The sequence below is a fragment of the Somniosus microcephalus genome, unplaced genomic scaffold, assembly GCF_052327205.1.
Source record: "Somniosus microcephalus isolate GS21.2 unplaced genomic scaffold, FLI_Smic_1.0 unresolved_chr2, whole genome shotgun sequence".
NCBI classification, from domain to species: Eukaryota; Metazoa; Chordata; class Chondrichthyes; order Squaliformes; family Somniosidae; genus Somniosus; species Somniosus microcephalus.
In genome coordinates, this window is record NW_028225180.1 from 58,986,377 (window position 1) to 59,005,053 (window position 18,677).

The 18,677-nt window shown below is 45.2% G+C and overlaps 2 pseudogenes across 1 annotated transcript in view; one reads left to right on the forward strand and one right to left on the reverse strand.

Moving 5' to 3' along the window:
* LOC147092699 (NACHT, LRR and PYD domains-containing protein 3-like) overlaps positions 1 to 18,677 on the reverse strand; it is a 391,278-nt pseudogene that overhangs the window by 367,757 nt on the left and 4,844 nt on the right.
* LOC147092700 (NACHT, LRR and PYD domains-containing protein 3-like) overlaps positions 1 to 18,677 on the forward strand; it is a 497,498-nt pseudogene that overhangs the window by 297,630 nt on the left and 181,191 nt on the right. The gene's annotated exons all lie outside the window — the stretch shown is intronic.

Sequence of the window (18,677 nt, forward strand, 5' to 3'; positions counted from 1 at the left end):
GCATTTGACAAAGTACCACATAGAAGGCTGGTTAAAAAGATTGAGGCTCATGGAATAGGTGGGTCAGTGGCAACTTGGATAAGGAATTGGCTTAAGGTCATAAAACAACGATTTGTGGTAAATGGCTGTTTTCCAGACTGGAGGATGGTAGACAGTGATGTTCACCCAGGGTCATTGCTGGGGTCACTGCTTTCTTGATATATAAATGACATGGTTATTGGAATACAGAGTAGAACTTCTAAATATGCCGATGACACCAAACTTGATGGGAGTGGAAAACAGTGATGATGATATCAATCGACTACAACAGGACATAGAAAGGCTAGCAGAATGGATAGACAAGTGACAGATTAAATTTAATACAGAGAAATGTGAGGTGATGCATTTTGTCAGAAGGAACAGGGAGAAGCAATATACATTTAATGGCACAGCTTTAAAGGTTTTGCAGGGAAAGAGGGATCTGGGAATTAACGTGCATAGGTCCCTGAAGCTGGCAGGACATATTGAGAGAGAGTGGTTAACAAAGCATATTGGATTTTGGGCTTCATAAATAGAGGTATTGAGTACAAAAGAAGAGAAGATATGCTGAACCTTTATAAAGCGCTGATTGTATTGCGTCCAGTTCTGGTCACCACACTTCAGGAAGGATGTGAAGGCCCTTGAGAGGGTGCAGGGGAGTTTTACCAGAATGATTCCAGGATTGGAGGATCTGAGCCACAAGGACAGGTAGGAAAAGCTGGAGTTGTTTTCATCAGAGCAAAGGAAGTCGAGGGGTGTTTTGATAGAGATGTATAAGATTATGACGGGTTTGGTTTGGCTAGACGGGGAAAGGTTGTTCCCACTAGCTGACAGTACAAGGACTAGTGGACACGGGTTTAAGGTTTTTGGCAAGAGATACAGGGGGGCTGTGAGGAAAAACATTTTTACGCAGCGAGTGGTGATGACCTGGAATTTGCTGCCAATGGAAGTGGTGGAAGTGGAGACGCTCAATGTTTTCAAGGGAGACTGGATAGGCACTTGAGGGAAATGAACTTGTAGGGCTACGGGGATAGAGTGGGGCAATGGGACTGACTGGATTGTTGTACAGAGAGCCGGCATGGACTCTATGGGCCGAATGGCCTCCTTCTGTACCTTTATAATTCTATGACAGCCTCTCTATCCTATTTATAATACGGCAACCAGAATTGTATGCAATACTCAAAGTGTGGTCTAACCAAGGTTCGATACAAGTTTAGCATAACTTTTCTACTTTTCAATTCTATCCCTCTAGCAATAATCCCTGATGCTTGTTTCGCTTTCTTTATAATCTTGCTAACCTGTGTCGCTACTTTTAATAAGTTGTGTAGTTGTACCCAGAGATCCCGCTGTTCTTTGACCTCACCCAGCCTCGCACCCTCCAAATAATAAGTGGCCACCTTATTCATCCCCCCAAGATGAAATACTTCACATTTATCTGTGATGAAATTCAATTGCCAATTATATGCCCATTCTGCAAGTTTATTAATGTCCTCCTGAAATCTGTTGCAGTCCTACTCAGCATTGAATAACTCCCCACCTCCACCCAATTTGGTTTCATCCGCACATTTAGAAATTGTTTTGAGGATTGATGACGAGTCCAAACAAAGTTCAATCCCGTTTCCCCAGCCTTTGAACTTCTGATTCCCAGATTCTGACAACCTCTAAACAAACGGCTACAGTCAAACATTCTGATTCTCAGAAGTGAAATAAACGGTTTGAAACCTCCATTTATCACTTACCTTTCAGGTGACTGGGCATTTCGGATAAACCTCCTGCGATGTTCATGTAATCAAATGGATCAGAACCTGTTTAAATAAATTAATCTTCATGAAATCAGATCTGTGTGATATTACAGTAAAATCTGTAGAGTTTGAATCTGAAATTGAATGTAGTGTGTGTTTTACCGTACCAAGTTTGTGTATTTCTTTCAGTATTTTGTCCAGCTTTGGTACCCCTTGGCGCATTTTCACAAATGATTCCCACATCACCCTTCGAGCCCGAGAGCCTTTCTCCATCACCAGATTTAGGACAAGTTTGGAACTTTCTGCCCTGTTTCCATTCTCCACGAGCTCAGTGATTTTCTGTAAAGAATAATGATGAATATATTGAGGAGCAAAGTGAAAGGCAAACATTGAGAATGAGAGGGAAAGGGTCTGCTCAGTGATGATCTCTCCCAGTTGACTTGTGCACAGAAAACGGTCACTGGGCCGGGTACTGATCCATTCTGAACATTGTCTGAATATTCTATAAACATATTGATTCAGTCATTAGCAACCAATAATTGTAATGATTCTAAAATAGAAATCAGAAATATTATTCTACGAGAGTGAGAAATCACTGACAATCTGCAATACTTTTAATAGGATTAGTTTTCGCTGTCTTTCAGTCACATAACATGATATCAGACATCAGACATTGCTATGTTAGCGAGCTGGTTATGTTACTGGACTAGCAAACAAGAGATCAAATCCAACCATGGCGTATTGTGAATTTGATTTCAAATTTGAGTTTGAAACATTTAGAAATAAAAAGCTGATATCAATGAAGAAGATTGCTGGAGAGCCAAATGTCGTTTAAGTCTGGTCGATTCATGACTCCAGTTCTTCACCAATGTAGTCGCCTCTGAAATGGTCGAGCAAGTCTCTTTAAAGAAGGATATAGAAGAATCAAACCGGGTGGTCCAAGTGGCTTTGGCCTCGACATCGGATTCGGACAGGATGCAGGAAACCCCAAACCTGTTTACCATGCAAGTTCCTCTTTTATAACATCTGGGGACGAATACAATGTGTGGAAAGGTGTTCCAAACATTAATTAAGCAAAAGTGTTGCATTGTGGACGCACAGAATCATATCTATCCTCCATCACCATCCCTGGGAATGTCCAAGCCCACCAGAGGTGAGGCACATTGGGATACAGTTGGGAAGCAGTGGTCCTGGGTCTCCTCAACATTGACTCTGGACCCACGACGTCTCATGGCATCAGGCCAAACATGGACAAGGAAAATCCCTGCTACTTACCATCTACTGCCCTTCCTCAGCTGATGAATCAGTACTCCTCCATGTTGAAAACAACTTGAATGATGCGCTGAGTGTAGCAAGACCGCAGAATGTACTCCTGATGGGAGGTTTAATGTCCAGTTTCCAAACAGCTCAATTTACACCACCTAATATCAAGAAACGACTGAACGCACTGGATCCAGCAAATGATATTGGCCTCGACAACATCCCGGCTCTAGTACCGAAGACTTGTGCCACAGTAGTAACCGCACCTCTAGCCAAGCTCTTCTAGTACAGCTACAACACTGGCACCTATCCAACAATGTGGAAAACTGCCCAGGTATGTCCTCTCCACAAAAAGCAGGACGAATCCAGCCCGGCCAATTAACGATGTATCAACCTATTCCGAATCATCAGCAAAGTGATGGAAGGCATAATCAACATTGTTATCAAGCAGCACTTGCGCGCCAATGCTCAGTTTGTTGTCCAACAGGAACAATCGGCACCAAACATGGACCAAAGACTTGAATTCCTGAGGTGAGGTGAGAGTGACTGTGACAACATCAAGGCAGCATTTGAGTGTGGCATCAACGAACCCGTGTAAAAAAGAAAGTCAATGGGGATCACAGTGGAGGGGGTTCACTCCACTGGCTGGAATAATAACATGTGCAAAGGCAAATGGTTCTGGTTGTTAAAGGCCAATCATCTGAACCACAGGACGTCGCTGCAGGAATTCACAGAAATGTTGCCGTGAATTTAATTCTGGGTGTGGGACAACTGGTTTCCGGGTTCCGGTCCCGCCCCCAGCTGCCTCCGCTCTGCAGATGTGGTTTTCCCTTGATTGGCCTTGTTCAGCCTGCCACCGGACAATTAACAGGAAGCGGGTCTGATGGCGTCATTTGATGACACTTCATCTGCTGGTTTCCTTTAAGGGACCAAGAACAATTTTATTTTGACAGTTGATCTGTAAGTGTTTGACAGCATTGAAGTATGCAAAAACTGACAATCACCACACAAAGGTGAACACTTGAAGCCACGGTCTCCAGTGACTCCCTCCATGTGCTCCACAGTACACAGGGAGGTTCTCTTCCCTTCCAAGGGCAGAAGAGATCTCCCCAGGATACCAAAGTACCTTGCACCTCCAACCAAACTTCCCTATCTACTTTAATACTTCCCCATCTCACTAACCACCGCTCAAACTCACAATCACCCTACTGCAAGCATACCAACTAACACACAAGGATAGGCACTTGAGAGGTTTAGCCAATGTCCATGTGAAGTTTCTGGTAATGTGTTGTCATACAGTCTAATATTTTTTTTCCAAAAGTGCTCCTTATTGGACAGATCTGAGCGCCCATTGAGAAGTGTGTTACTAAGTTCCAGTGATTGTTCAGTCATAACACCACCTCCTCCCACGACGCTGTAGTGATGTGTGTGCATGGAATTGCTTGGACATTAAAGGGATGCTTCACAGTGCTGTTGTGGGATGGTGTCAACCTGGCGCATCATGTGCGAGCCAGGGTTTACAGCCATTAAGTGAAGAAAATCTGGCCGTGGTGATTCCATCTCTGGCCTCCCAGCCAGCAATTTTGCCAGGGGCTGATGTCCTGTGTCCAGTGCAGCATCAGGTTGTTGAGGAGGAGGTTGGTGCTCCTGGTGCTGCGGCTACTGTGGTGGCTGGTTGTGGTGCTGCTGCGTCTGCTCTTCCTCCGAATCTGACAACCAGGATAAGAGGATGTAAATGGTTCTCATCCCTTTGCTATAGATTTCAGTTGAGGCAAGAAGTTTGCAAGCACACACTCAAAGTGGCGTGAAATTATTCCAATCAGGTAACACTGACGATGGGTGTCAGCTTGAACAGTCACAATGTCGGTAGTTTTGCAAAATCTTATTCCAAACCTCCAACAATAAATTTGTTGCATTTGAAATTCAGCCATGTTACAGGAGCGCTTTTAAAGTGCTGCACCAATTAATACAAATCATGTCCTCAAGATACTCAATCTCCTTGCAGCTGGCGTGTTTCTGACAAGCTGGGAAACAGGAGCCAGAAGCACGAAAATGGAATACTGCTATAAAAATAGAATTAGCAAGGCAGTTAACGGGCTCTTAACTGCCTGAACGACCTGTCCCACCGGGTCCCATCGGGTCAGTTCTGGAGCGGCTGATCTGATACTCACGAAAATCGCGTGGCGGAGGGCTGGATGCAGGTTTGCAGTCTGAAGCTATTTTTTCTGATTATTGCTGCCGACCCGTCTCCTCGGGGCCTTTAAAATAGAGCCCATAGAATCATAGAACGGTTACAGCACAGAAGGAAGCCATTCGGACCGTCGAGCCTGTGCAAGAGCACTTCAGCTGGTCCAACGCCCCCTCACTTTCCCTGTAGCCCTGAAATTAGTTTTGCTTCAGGCACCTATCCAATTCCCTTTTGAAAACCACAATTGAATCTGCCTCCTCCACCCTTTCAGACAATTCATTCCTGATTCTAACCACTCGCTTCTTAAACAGTTTTACTCATATGGCCTTTGGTTAACCTGCCAATCACCTGAAATCTTTGTCCTCTGGTTCTGGACCCTTCCACCAATGAGAACAGCTACTCTCTCTCTACTCTGCCCAGACCGCTCATGATTTTAAACACCGCTATCAAATCTCCTCGCAACCTTCCCTGCTCTAAGGAGAACAACTCCAGCTTTTCCAGTCTATCCACGTAACGGAAGTCCCTCATCCCTGGAATCATTCTCGTCAATCTATTCTGCACCTTCTCTAAGACCTTCACATTCTTCCTAAGTGCGGTGCCCAGAATTGGAAATAAAGCTCCAGTTAAGGACGAACCAGTGTTTTATGAAGGTTAATCATAACTTCCTTGCTTTTGTAATCTATTCCTCTATTTATGAAGCCCAGGATCCTGTCTGCAGTTTTAACCGCTTTCTCAACCTGCCCTGCCACATTCAACGATTTGTGCACGGATGCCCCCAGGTCTCTCTGTTCCTGCCCTCACTTTAGAATTGTAGCCTTTATATTGCCTCTGCTCGTTCTTCCAACTAAAATATATCACTTCACACTTTTCTGCGTTATATTTCATTTGCCACGTGTCCGCCCATTCCACCAGCCTGTCTATGTCCTCTTGACGTCTATCACTATCCTCCTCACTGCTCACTATACTTCCAGGTTATGTGTCATCTGCAGATTTTGATATTGTGCCTTGTACACCCAAGTCAAAGTCATTAATATATATCAAGAAAAGCAGTAGTCCAATACCGTCCCCTGGGGAACACCACTGTACACCTTCCTCCAGTCCAAAAAACAACTGATTACCACTACTCTCTGTTTCCCATCACTTAGCCATTTTCGTATCCATGCTGTCACTGACCCTTTTATTCTACGGGCTGCAAATTTGCCCGGCAAGCCTACTCCTCTGGGCAGCGACCTAGGACTACCCGTCTTCATCTGCTTATTCAGTGACCTTCCCTCCATCATAAGGTAAGCAGCAGGGCAGTTCGTTGATGATTGCACTGTAATTAGTTCCATTTGCAATTCCTCAGATGATGAAATATTCCATGCCCGCAGGCAGCAAGACCTGGACAATATCCAGGCTTCAACGAACAATTGACAAGTAACATTCGTGCCACAAAAGTGCCAGGCAAAGTCAATATACAACAAGAGCATACAACTATCTCCTTTGGCACTGAATGGCATTACCATTGTCAAGCCACATAAATGCCGTAGCTAATCAAGGTGGCCAGAGTTTGGGTATTCTGTGGTGAGTGGCACACCTCCTAGTCCCGCAGATGCCTCTCCAGCACCTGTAAGGCACAACTGAGGCCTGTGATGTAAAACTCTCCACTTGTCTGGATGAGGGAAGCTGCAAAAAGAAGCTGCACTCAATCCAGGACAAAGAAATACGCTTCATCGACAGCCCATCTACCAGCTTAAACATCCACCACTGGGGCATCGTGGCTGCAGTGTGTACCATCTACAACATGCACTGCAGCAACACACCAAGGCTTCTTTGATAGCAGCTCCCAAACCCGAGACGGCAACCACGACAAGGGCAGCAGGTGCATGGTATCACCATCAGCTCCAACTTCTGCAGGATCCTGACTTGGATATATATCGCCATTCCTTCATCATCTTCAGGTCACAATCCTGAAACTTCCTACCTAACAGCATTGTGGGATTACCTTCACCACACGGACTGCAACGGTTGAAGAAGGCTGCTCAGCACCATCTTCTCATGGGCAACCACAAATGGACAATACACGCTGGCCTTGCTAGTGACGCCCATCCCCCAGCAATTAATACAAAATCTAAGGAGTAAATGATAGTAGGCCGAGTAAAAGCTAGACTTTTAAGGAGGAGATAAAGTTGGCAAGGGTGTGGGTTATAACGAATGAATTACAGAGCCTAGGACCTAAGGCAACTGGACACTCGGCCACTAATGGTAGGGTGAAGGGGTGGGTGCACAAGAGGCCAGAGTTGCGGGAGGATTGCAGTGCTTCAGAATGTATAGGGAGCGGCGAGGCCAAGAAGGGATTTAAACAGGAAGATGAGAATTTTAAATGGAAGGCATTTGACGACCGTGAGCCACTGTATCTGAGTTAGCACACGAGTGATATCTGAGCAGGAGAGGCTACTTGCAGCAAACTTTCCAATGAGCTGAAGTATACAGAGGGCAGAGGAAAGGAGGCCAGTCGGGGAGCATTGAAACAATTGAGCCTAAAGGTGACAAAGTTACGGAGGAGGCTTTCAGCAGCAGATGGGCAGAGATTGGAGTGAAGGCGGGAAATGTTATGCAGGTGGAAGGAATATGTATTTGTAGTAGAAAGGATATGGGGCGAAAGCTCAGATGGTGAACAGTCAGGGTCAGCCTCAGAGTTTGGGCAGGGAGAGGGATAAAATCACGTTGGGTGAAGGCAGAGTTTGTGGTGACATGGAAGACGAAGGATTGGGAACATAAGAACATAAGAAATAGGAGCAGGAGTAGGCCATTCGCCCCTTCAGTATGATCATGGCTGATCTTCTGCATCAACTCCATTCACCGGCCCTATCGCCATATCCCTTGATGACCTTACTAGTCAGAAATCTATCGACTTCTGTTTGGAGTATACCCAATGACTGAACCTCCACAGCCCTCTGGGGTACAGAATTCCAAAGATTCACCACACTCTGTGTGAAGAAATTTCTTCTCATCTCAGTCCTGAATGGCCTACCATTTATCCTGAGGCTGTGGCCCCTGGTTCTAGGCCCCCCAGCCAAGGGAAACATTCTCCCAGCATCCACCCTATCAAGCCCTGTAATAGTTTTGTATGCTCCAATGAGATCCCCTCTCATTCTTCTGCATTTAAGAGAATACAGGCCTGGTTTACTCAATCTCTTCACATGCGACAGTCCCGCCATTCCAGAAATCAATCACGTGAACCTTTGTTGCACTCCCTCTATGGCAAGTATATCCTCCCTTATGCAAGGAGACCAAAATTGTACACAGTACTCCACGTGTGGTCTCACCAAGGCCCTATATTATTGGAGTGAGACTTCTTTACTCCTGTACTCAAATCATCTTGTAATGAAGGCCAGCATACCATTTGCCTTCCTAATTGTTTGCTGCACCTGCACATTCACATTCAGTGACTCATGTACAAGGACACCCAGATCCCTTTCAGCATCTGCATTCCCCAATCTTTCACCATTTAGGAAATACTCTCCCTTACTGTTTTTTCTACCAAAGTGGATAACTTCACAATTATCAACGTTATATTCCATCTTCCATGTTCTCGCCCACTCACTGAGCCTGTCGATATCCCCTTGAAGCCTCTTCACATCAGTCTCACATCTGACACTGCCACCTAGCTTTGTATGTTCGGCAAATTTGGAAATGTTACATTTAGTCCCCTCATCCAAAATTTTGTTCACCAACCTCTTGTGTGCGACCTTATCAAAGGCCTCCTGAAAATCTAATTACACCAGATCTACCGGTTTCCCTTTGGCTACTCCACTAGTTACTTCCTCAAAGAGCACCAATAGGTTTGTTAAACAGGATTTCCCTTTCATAAATCCATGTTGACTCTGCCCAATCTTACTATTAGTTTCTAAGTGCTAAGTTATTGCATCCTTTATAATAGATTCCAGCAAACTCCCAACTACTGATGTGCGGCTAACAGGTCTGTAGATCCCCGATTTCTCTTTCCCTCCTTTCTTAAAATAGCGGAGCTACATTTGCTATCTTTCAATCTGCAGGAAGCGTTCCAGAATCTAAAGAATTTTGGAGATGACAACCAATGCGTCCACTACCCCAATGGCCACCTCTTCCAAAACCCTAGGATGTAGCTCATCCTGTCCTTGGGGTTTATCGACTTTTATCCCTTTAATTTTGCTAGTTAGGCTTCAGCCTGCCCAATGTTTAACTGGCAGAAAATGTAACCTAAATAAATGGCAGGATGTAAATAAAACAGACTCTAAACAGCGAATGAACAATGAGATTGATTTTGTTCTCAGCTGCGAACGAATGCTGCCAGCCATTCTTTGCACTTCCCATAGAAAATCTATTTGCGTTTTGCACTTTAACTCAGTATAAATTGGAGAGCCAATACATGTATCGCTACAGAAGGAACTGCAAAAGCAACTGTATGTCTCCTTAATCAATCAGATTGAAGCTTCCTTACTGAGACAGACAGAGTCTAAAACAGGAAGTCTCAGTTATAATATAAAATTCAACGTCAACTCACGTACAGAAATAGAAATAAAGAGAGGGAAAGAAGGATTGTATGTAAAGAGAGATAAAAGAGACAGACAGACTAAGTGCACACATTATTTAATTATTGTTTTTAAATCTACAAAATTAATTAAAATCAGAAGGGATTAGACTCCACACTTGTAAAAATTAGTCGTGGATTTTTATGATCAGGGGGCAGTACTGTGTGGCTGGGTCAGGTTGGTAGAGGACCTTTGTCTTACAGATGTTTAGTGTAAGGCCAATGCTCTCGTATACTTCGGCGAAGGTGTTGACGATGATTTGGAGTTCGACCTCTGAGTGAGCGCAGACGCAAGCGTCGTCTGCATACTGTAATTCGACGACAGAGGATAGGACGAAATTGGATCTGGACTGGAGGCAACGGAGGTTGAAAAGTTTCCCGTTTGTTCTGTAAATTAGCTCCACTCCAGCGGAGAGATTACTGAGGGTGAGATGGAGCATTGCAGCAAGGAACATCGAGAAGAGCGTTGGTGCGATGACACAGCCTTAGTTGAAACCGGTTCGTACATGAATTGGGTCTGTGCTGGAACCATTAGTCAGGATCACGGCTTACATGTCGTCATGAAGCAGGCGGAGGCTGGTGAAAAACTTCTGAGGGCAGCTGAGTTAAAAGGAGGCCAGTCCATAATCCCTAATGGTTGACAGTGTTGAAAATCTTTGTGAGATCAAAGAAGGCCAAGTACAGCAGTTGGTGCTGTTCCCTGCATTTCTCTTGTAATTGACATGCGGTGAAGATCATGTCCATTTGCCCCTTAGTGGGCGGAATCCGCATTGCGACTCTGGGGGGAGCTCTTCGGCCACTGGGAGAAGACAATTAAGGAGGATTCTTGTGATGACTTTCCCTGTGGCAGACAGCAGGTAAACTCCTCTGTAATTACCACTATTGGACTTGTCATCTTTCTTGAAGATGGTCACAATTATGGCATCTCTGAGATCCACTGGCATGCTCTCCTCGTTCCAGATAAGAGAAATGAGTTCATGAATTGGCGCCAGTAGTGCCTCTCCGCAAAGCTTTAGTCTCTCGGCGGGGATTCTATCTGCACCTGAGGACTAGTTGTTCTTCAGTTGTCAGATGGCCTTTTCAACCTCATGCAGGGCTTGGGTTGTGCTGAGATGCAGGCGGGTAGTATGCTGTGGGATGGAATTGAGGACACTCACATCGAAGACAGAGGCCTAGAAATTCAGTTGCGTTTGCGCCCACTTAGGGGCGAAAGAGTGGGTTGCGCCGGAAGTTTTTCAGTGCCCGAAATTAAGTTGGGCCCTAACATTGGCGTTAGCCGGTAGCGCTGCGCCGGCACCGATGATGTCATCGGTGTGCGCAGCGCCCCGGTTCCAACGCAATTCCGTTCCGAGGCCAAATTCAGTTGCGGTCGCCTCGCCCGCAGCGGCCGCAAACAACGTTTGGAAAACGGGGCCATGCAGCTCCGAGAGGCCGGCGCATAAAGGTGGAGGGGTGGCCGGCTGCTTTCCCGGCGGCCGCATGGCCGCACCTCCCTCCCCGGACTCCTGCACCACCCCCCCGCGGCATTGCTGTCTGACTCCCGCGAGCCCGGCACTTCTCCGTGGTGCCGGGCTCATTTGCCGGGGGAATCCAGCGGCGATCTCACGGCTGCAGGCAGCTCCTCCTTAAGAGAAGGAGGAGGCCTGCAGTACCCCAGCCTGCCGCACTGCATCGGGTGGCGCAGCGGCAGCTGGACACCTGAAATAGACTTTCATCACCCAAAGCGAGGTGGCCAAACCCTGCAGTAGCGCCCGCCTCCGTCTTGGCCCGTCGCAACTGAATTTCAGGCGGGCGCTGCGGGAATCCGGGCGAGCGCTAAATTTCGGGCGCTGAAGACCTGGCGGGGCCTTACTGAATTTCTAGGCCAGAGTCTCGTTTAAGGAGATCTTTGAAGTGCTCCTCTCAGCGGGCACTGGCTGCCTCACTGCCCTTGATGAGTACCTCTCTGTTCTTGGCCCGGAGTGGGGTAGAACCTTGGATGCTTGGGCCATAGATGGTCTTGACTGCGCTAAAGAATCCACGCACGTCATGGTTCTCAGGTAGCTGCTGGATCTCCTGTGCTTTCTCCACCCACCATCTGCACTTTAGGTCGCGCATTTTTTGTTGGACATCGGCCTTCAGGCATCTGTGGAGCTGCTTTGTTGCTCTCGAGTTGTGTTACTGTTTCCAGATCAGGAATGACTTGTGCTTGCCCCCCCGATTATCAAAATCCATGACAAGGTCTTGGACAACGTGGACCACTTTCCAAAACTCGAGAGCCTACTGTCAACAAGGGCAGACATCTACGACGAAGTCCAAAACCGTCTTCAGTGTGCCAGTGCAGCCTTCGTTCACCTGAGGAAGAGAGTGTTTGAAGACCAGGACCTCAAACCCGGCACGAAGCTCATGGTCTACAGAGCAGCAGTGATACCCGTCCTGCTGTATGCCTCAGAGACATGGACCATGTACAGCAGTCACCTCACAGCACTGGAGATGCATCATGAATGCTGACTCTGCAAGATCCTGCAAATCCATCGGAAGGATAGGCGCACCAACATCAGTGTTCTCGTTCAGGCCAACATCCCCAGCATCGAAACTTTGACCATGCTCGATCAGCTCCAATGGACTGGTCACATCGTCCGCATGCCTGATACAAGACTCCGAAAACAAGTGCTCTACTCGGAGCTCTGGCACGGCAAGAGAGCCTCAGATGGAAATGCTTCAAGGACACCCTCAAAGCCTCCTTTAAAAAGTGCAACATTCCCACTGACACCTGGGAATCCCTGGCCCAAGACCACACAAAGTGGAGGAGAAGAATCTGGGAAGGCGCCGAACATCTCCAGTCTCTTTGCAGGGAGCAAGTGGAAGACAAGTACAAGGAGCACACGTCAACCCAAGCATCCCACTCACCCGCCACTTCAACCACCGTCTGCCTCACCTATGACAGAGACTGTAGGTCCCGCATTGGACTTACCAGACCCATGAGAAATCATTTTTAATGCGGAAGCAAGTCATCCTCGGTTCCGAGGGACTGCCTAAGAGAAGAGAAGAGAAATGATAGTTTGCAGTGCGAGAGGGGTTGTTTGGCAGTAATTAATACTGATCTTACCGTATTAAAAATAATTGCACTGGAATGGACAAGCCCAAACTTTTCCTACCGAGTTTCGTGTGTATCTATCTGGTAAGTACTGCAACCTCACACAGTATAATGTATTACAATGCTGAATGTCTCTGATACACCATTCTCGTGCAGCTTTTGGAGGAGCAGGGCAACCCGAACAGCACCTTCCTGATTTATGCATTTAACTGGGCCTGTGCTCCGCTGGAATTTGCTGTCCAATTTAAATGATAAAAGCGGTGAGTACTGCTAGACTCGCCATTATTTTTAACGCAAAATCCGGCCCATTATAAAATATAAAAATGTCAATATTTCATCACCCAGTCTCGCTCTCATAGATACATAGAAACATAGGAAAATAGGAGCAGGAGTACGCCACTCGTCCCTTCGAGCCTGCTCCACCATTCAATATGATCATGGCTGATCCTCTATCACAATACTATATTCCCGCTCTCTCCCCCTACCCCTTGATACCTTTTGTGTGTAGAAATCTATCCGTCTCCTTCTTAAATATATTCAGTGACCTGGCCTCCACAGCCTTTTGTGGTAGAGAATTCCACAGGGTCACCACCCTCTGAGTGAAGAAATTGCACCTCATCACTGTCCTAACTGTACTACCCCGTATCCTGAGACTCGTTCTAGACCCCCCTGCCAGGGGAAACTTCCTTCCTGCATCCAGTCCATCTAGCCCTGCCAGAGTTTTATACATTTCAATGAGATACCCTCTCATTCTTCTAAACTCTAGTGAAAACAGGCCTAGTTAACCCAATCTCTCCTCACACGACAGTTCTGCCATCCCAGAAATCAGTCTGGTGAACCTTTGCTGCACTCCCTCTATGACAAGTATATCCTTTATTAGCTAAGGAGACCTAAACTGCACACAGTGCTCCAGGTATGGTCTCACCAAGACCCAGGTCAACTGTAGCAGGACATCCTTGCTCCTGTACTCAAATCCTCTTGCAATGAAGGCCAACATACCATTTGTCTTCCGAACTGCTTGCTGCACCTGCATGTTTGCTTTCAATGACTGGTGTACAAGGAAACCCACGTCCCTTTGTACATCACATTTCCCAATCTATCACCATTTAAATACTCCGCTACCTTTCTGTTTTTCCTACCGAAGTGGATAACTCTATATTTATCCACGTCATACTGCATCTGCAATGTATTTGCCCACTCACTCAACTTGTCTAAATCGCCTTGAAGCCTCTTTCTGCCCTCCTCACAATTCACAATCCCACCTAGTTTCATGTCGTCAGCAAACTTGGACATATTACATTTGGTTCCCTCAACCAAATCATTGATATATATTGTGAATAGCTGGGGCACAAGCTCCGATTCCTGATGTACCCTACTAGTCACCGCCTGCCACCCCGAAAAAGACCCATCTATTCCTGCTCTCTGTTTCCTGTCCGTTAAGCAATTTTCAATCCATGCCAGTATATTACCCACAATCCCATGTGCATTAATTTTGCGCACTAACCTCTTATGTGGGCCTTTATCAAAGGCTTTCTGAAAATCCAAATACATCACATCCACTGGTTCTCCCTTATCTATTCTACCAATTACATCCTCAAAACACTCCAGTAGGTTTGTCAAACACGATTTCCCTTTCATAAATCCATGTTGACTTTGTCTAATCCCGTTGATATTTTCTAAGTGTCCAATTGTCACATCCTTTATAATAGACACCAGCATTTTCCCTACTACTGATGTTACACTAACCGGTCTATAGTTCACTGCTTTCTCTCTCCCTTCTTTTTTAAATAGTGGGGTTACATTTGCCGCCCTCCAATCTGCCGGAACTGTTCTAAAATCTATAGAATTTTGGAAGATGACAACCAAAGCATCAACTATTTCCATGGCTACTCTGGGATGAAGATTTTGAGCCCCTGGGGATTTAACAGATTACAGTCTCATTAATTTCTCCAGCACTATTTTTTTACTAATAATAATTTCCTTTTATTCCTCCTTTTCACTAGTCCGTTGGTTCCCTAGCATTTCTGGAAGTTATTTGTGTCCTCTTCCGTGAAGACAGAACCAAAGTATTTGTTTAATTGCTCCTCCATTTCCTTGTTCCCTATTATACAGCTTCCCGTTTCTGACTGTAAGGGGCCTACATTTTTCTTCACTATTCTTTTTCTTTTTACATACTTGTAGAAGCTTTTACAATCCGCTTTTACGTTCCTTGCACGTTTACTCTCATACACTATTTTTCCCCTCTTAATCAATCTCTTGGTCCTTTTTTGCTGAACTCTAAACTGCCTCCCAATCCTCAGGCTTACTACTTTTCTGGCAACTTGATATGACTCCTCTCTGAATCTAATACTATCCATAATTTATTTTGTTAGCCATGGTTAGGCCGCTTTTCCTTTTGTTATTTTTGCACCAGAAAGGAATGTGTAACTGTTGCAATTCATGCATTCGTTCCTTAAATGTTACCCATTTCCTATCCACCATCATACCTTTTAATGAAGCTCCAAATCTATCATAGCCAACTCACTCCTCATACCATTGTAGTTTCCTTTGTTTAGATTTAGGACCCTAGTTTGGATTGGACATATTCACTTTCCATTTTAATGCAGAATTCTATCATGTTTTGGTCACTCTTCTCTAAAGGACCCCCAGGAGAAGATTATTAATTAACCCCTTTTCGTTGCACAATACCCAATCTAGGATAGCCTAATCAAAACGGAGTAGAAATCATTGAGTAGTGCACTGACAGAAAACGACAGGCTGATTGAGCTCAATTTCCTGCTGCTCCCCTGCGAGTGACGTTCCACAACCACCGCATTGCGGGAAGAAATTACAGACTGAATGACAGCAAATTCCTGATGTTCCCTCCTGCGGAGTGACGTTATACACCACGGGCACAAGGGCAGAAATTTTCCTCTGTCCTGTGCAATTTTGGAGAGTCCATCATCGGAATGAAGTAAAAGCAATGGAAAAACTGTTGTGCAGGTTCACTAGGATGTTGCCAGGGATGTGGAGTCACTACTTCAGAGGGTTTTGATAAATTTTGGGTCATTCCACCAGACGTCAGCAGATTAAGTGAAGCAATGCTTCAGATTCTGGAGATCAAATAAATAGTTGCTGAGAGTTTCCGGAGGGCACAAATTTAGACTAATTTGGAGCATCCGGGTGAAGTCGGCTAACTTTCTTTGCGCGCAAGGTAATTAGAAAGCATAATTCAATCCATTAACTATTCTGGAAGCAATTCGACATTTTTTTAAATAAAATATATTTATATTGTTGTGTGGATAATAATGAATGCTGGAGTATGGAGCGTGAATAGAAGTTCGGGCATGGACTATGTGGGATAGTAACAGTAATGGGCAGTGAGTAGGAGGTTGTGGTTACAATAGGTTGCCTAGATTTTCAACTTGGGAAGGTGATAGCAGATCGACCATCCATTACACATACTGCCGGATCATCATTTCCATTTAGTTCTATTCCATTAAAGGTAATTGGCAGAACATTATAGGCAGATTGCTGTAATTTCCTGAACCAGTCTCCCGGAGAGTGATGCTCCACAGCAGGTTCTACTGCCCATATTGCATCTCTGTCAAATTTTTCTTGACCCCCGGTGATGCATGGGAGAGAACAAACACTGCACGGCATGGGGTTTTTAGGTTACTTTCCCCGTTTTGTTCTCATACATTTTAACCTATTCAACATATTTTTTTTGTTCTTGAAATGCCTCTCATTTACTCCGCAGATGGTTTTTACCATCTCTCAGTTTCTTCATTGGCTTTTCAACTCATGACCTTTATACCAACACCTGTCTCTTCCCTCTGGTCTCTCCTTTGCCCAGTTCCACTAAAACTGTTCCCCTTTGTTTTCATTCCACACGACTTAAACCCTAACCGTGCCCCTATCCCTTGTACAGATGCTGACGGACCCGCTGTCTATTTTCACCTCTTCGTATGGATGGCCCGGATTTTTCAGTTCCTATAATGGCAGACGCATAGCAGGAAATGGACATTCACTGTCAGATATTTGAGCAATTTGCCCAACTACTTTCCATTGAATGCTTACGATACTCTTACTCCTGGTAAAAGTAGGCATAGGGCTTTAGTTCCAGAGTCACAATATTTTCAATTTTATCCATTTATTTCCTTTTTGGCCTTTTTCTCTTCAGTAACATTCTGTGAATCTAAGATCTGAATCCTGTCAGTTCTGTGATGCTTAATTAACCACTACTCATTCTGTGTCCCTCCCACTTACCCGATGTTCTTGTCCACTGAAATGCCTCTCGTATGTTAACAACGAGCTGACTCCGTCCACCCCTCGTTCAATCGCCTGTTCTAGCCTGTCACGGTAGAATTTCGTGAACTGGAAAAGCTGGCAATCGTTGCATTTTGTCAAGAACTCCGTGATTGTAGAGTTCGGATCTGTGAACGCAAATGCAGAAAATTAAACTCATTATCCACTTTCTATCTGGGCTGCGGCATTATTTCTTATAACAAATGGCTGAAGCTTCCTGTGAACCACAATATCAAACACCTTCTCATAACCCAATCACACCGCATGGGCAACATTCCATCGATCTGTATAGTCACGTCTCAACAAATCTGTATCTTAATATGTTGTGTGATTGGGCACATGACTGGCAAATGATGTTTAAGTTGGACAGGTGCAGTGTTCTGCATGTGGGCAGGGCGAATGCTCAACAATTATGCACCCTTCAGGGAGAAGCATTAAAGAAGATGGAGAAAGAAAGAGATCCTGACATTCTAGTACATACATCTCTACAGGTACCTGAGCAGTGCAGTGAAGTGATAGTTATAGCAAAGAGGGTGTTCGGCTGCTTTCATAGGACAATTGGGAACAAGAGGAATAGTATTTTGTCCTTGTGCAATAATAGACCATGGTCAGGCCTCACTTGGACACTGGACATTCCAGTTTGGATGTCCAGAAATGTTGGGCGATATTGAGGCTTTGGAAAGGGTGCAGAGGAGGGCCACTAGATTAATTCCCAGTATAAAGCATCTTAGTTATGAAGATAGGCTAAAAGAGTTTGGAACCTACACTTTGGAGAATTCTAGTCTTAGAGGTGATCTGATTCAGGTTTATAAGATGATGAAGGGAATAGGTTGTGTTCCAGTTGAAAGTTTGTTCGAATACAAGAAACACAGAGTTAGTACCCAGGTACAACAAGCAATTAGGAAGGCAAATGGCATTTTGGCCATTATTGCAAGGGGGTTGGAGTATAAGACTAAGGCAGTCATGCTACAATTGTACAGGGCTTTGTGAGGCCACATCTGGAGTACTGTGCAGTTTTATTCTCCTTATCTGAGGAAGGAGTTACTTGCCTTAGAGGCAGTGCAACGAAGGTTCGCTAGTTTGATTCCAGGAATGAGAGGGTTGCCCTCTTAGAAGAGATTAAGTAGATTGTGCCTATACTCTGTATTGTAGAAGAATGAGCGATGGTCTCATTGAAATATACACGATTCTGAGGAGGATTAGCAGGATAAATGCTGAGAGACCATGTCCCCTGGCTGGAGAGTCTAGAACTAGGGGGCATCGTTTCAGGATAAGGGGCTGGCCATTTAAAAACGAGTTGAGGAGCAATTTCTTCACTCATAGGTTTGTGAATCTTTGTTTTTCTCTTCCCCCAAATGCTGTGGATACTCAGCCATTGTTTATATTCAAGGTTGAGGTAAATATATTTTGGACTCTAGGGGAATCAGAAGCTATGGTATAGGGCAGGAATGTGGAGTTGAGGTCAAAGACCAGCCATGATCTTAATGAATGGCAGACGAGGCTCGAGCTGCCATATAGCCTACTCCTGCTCCTCATTGTTAAGTTCTTATGTTC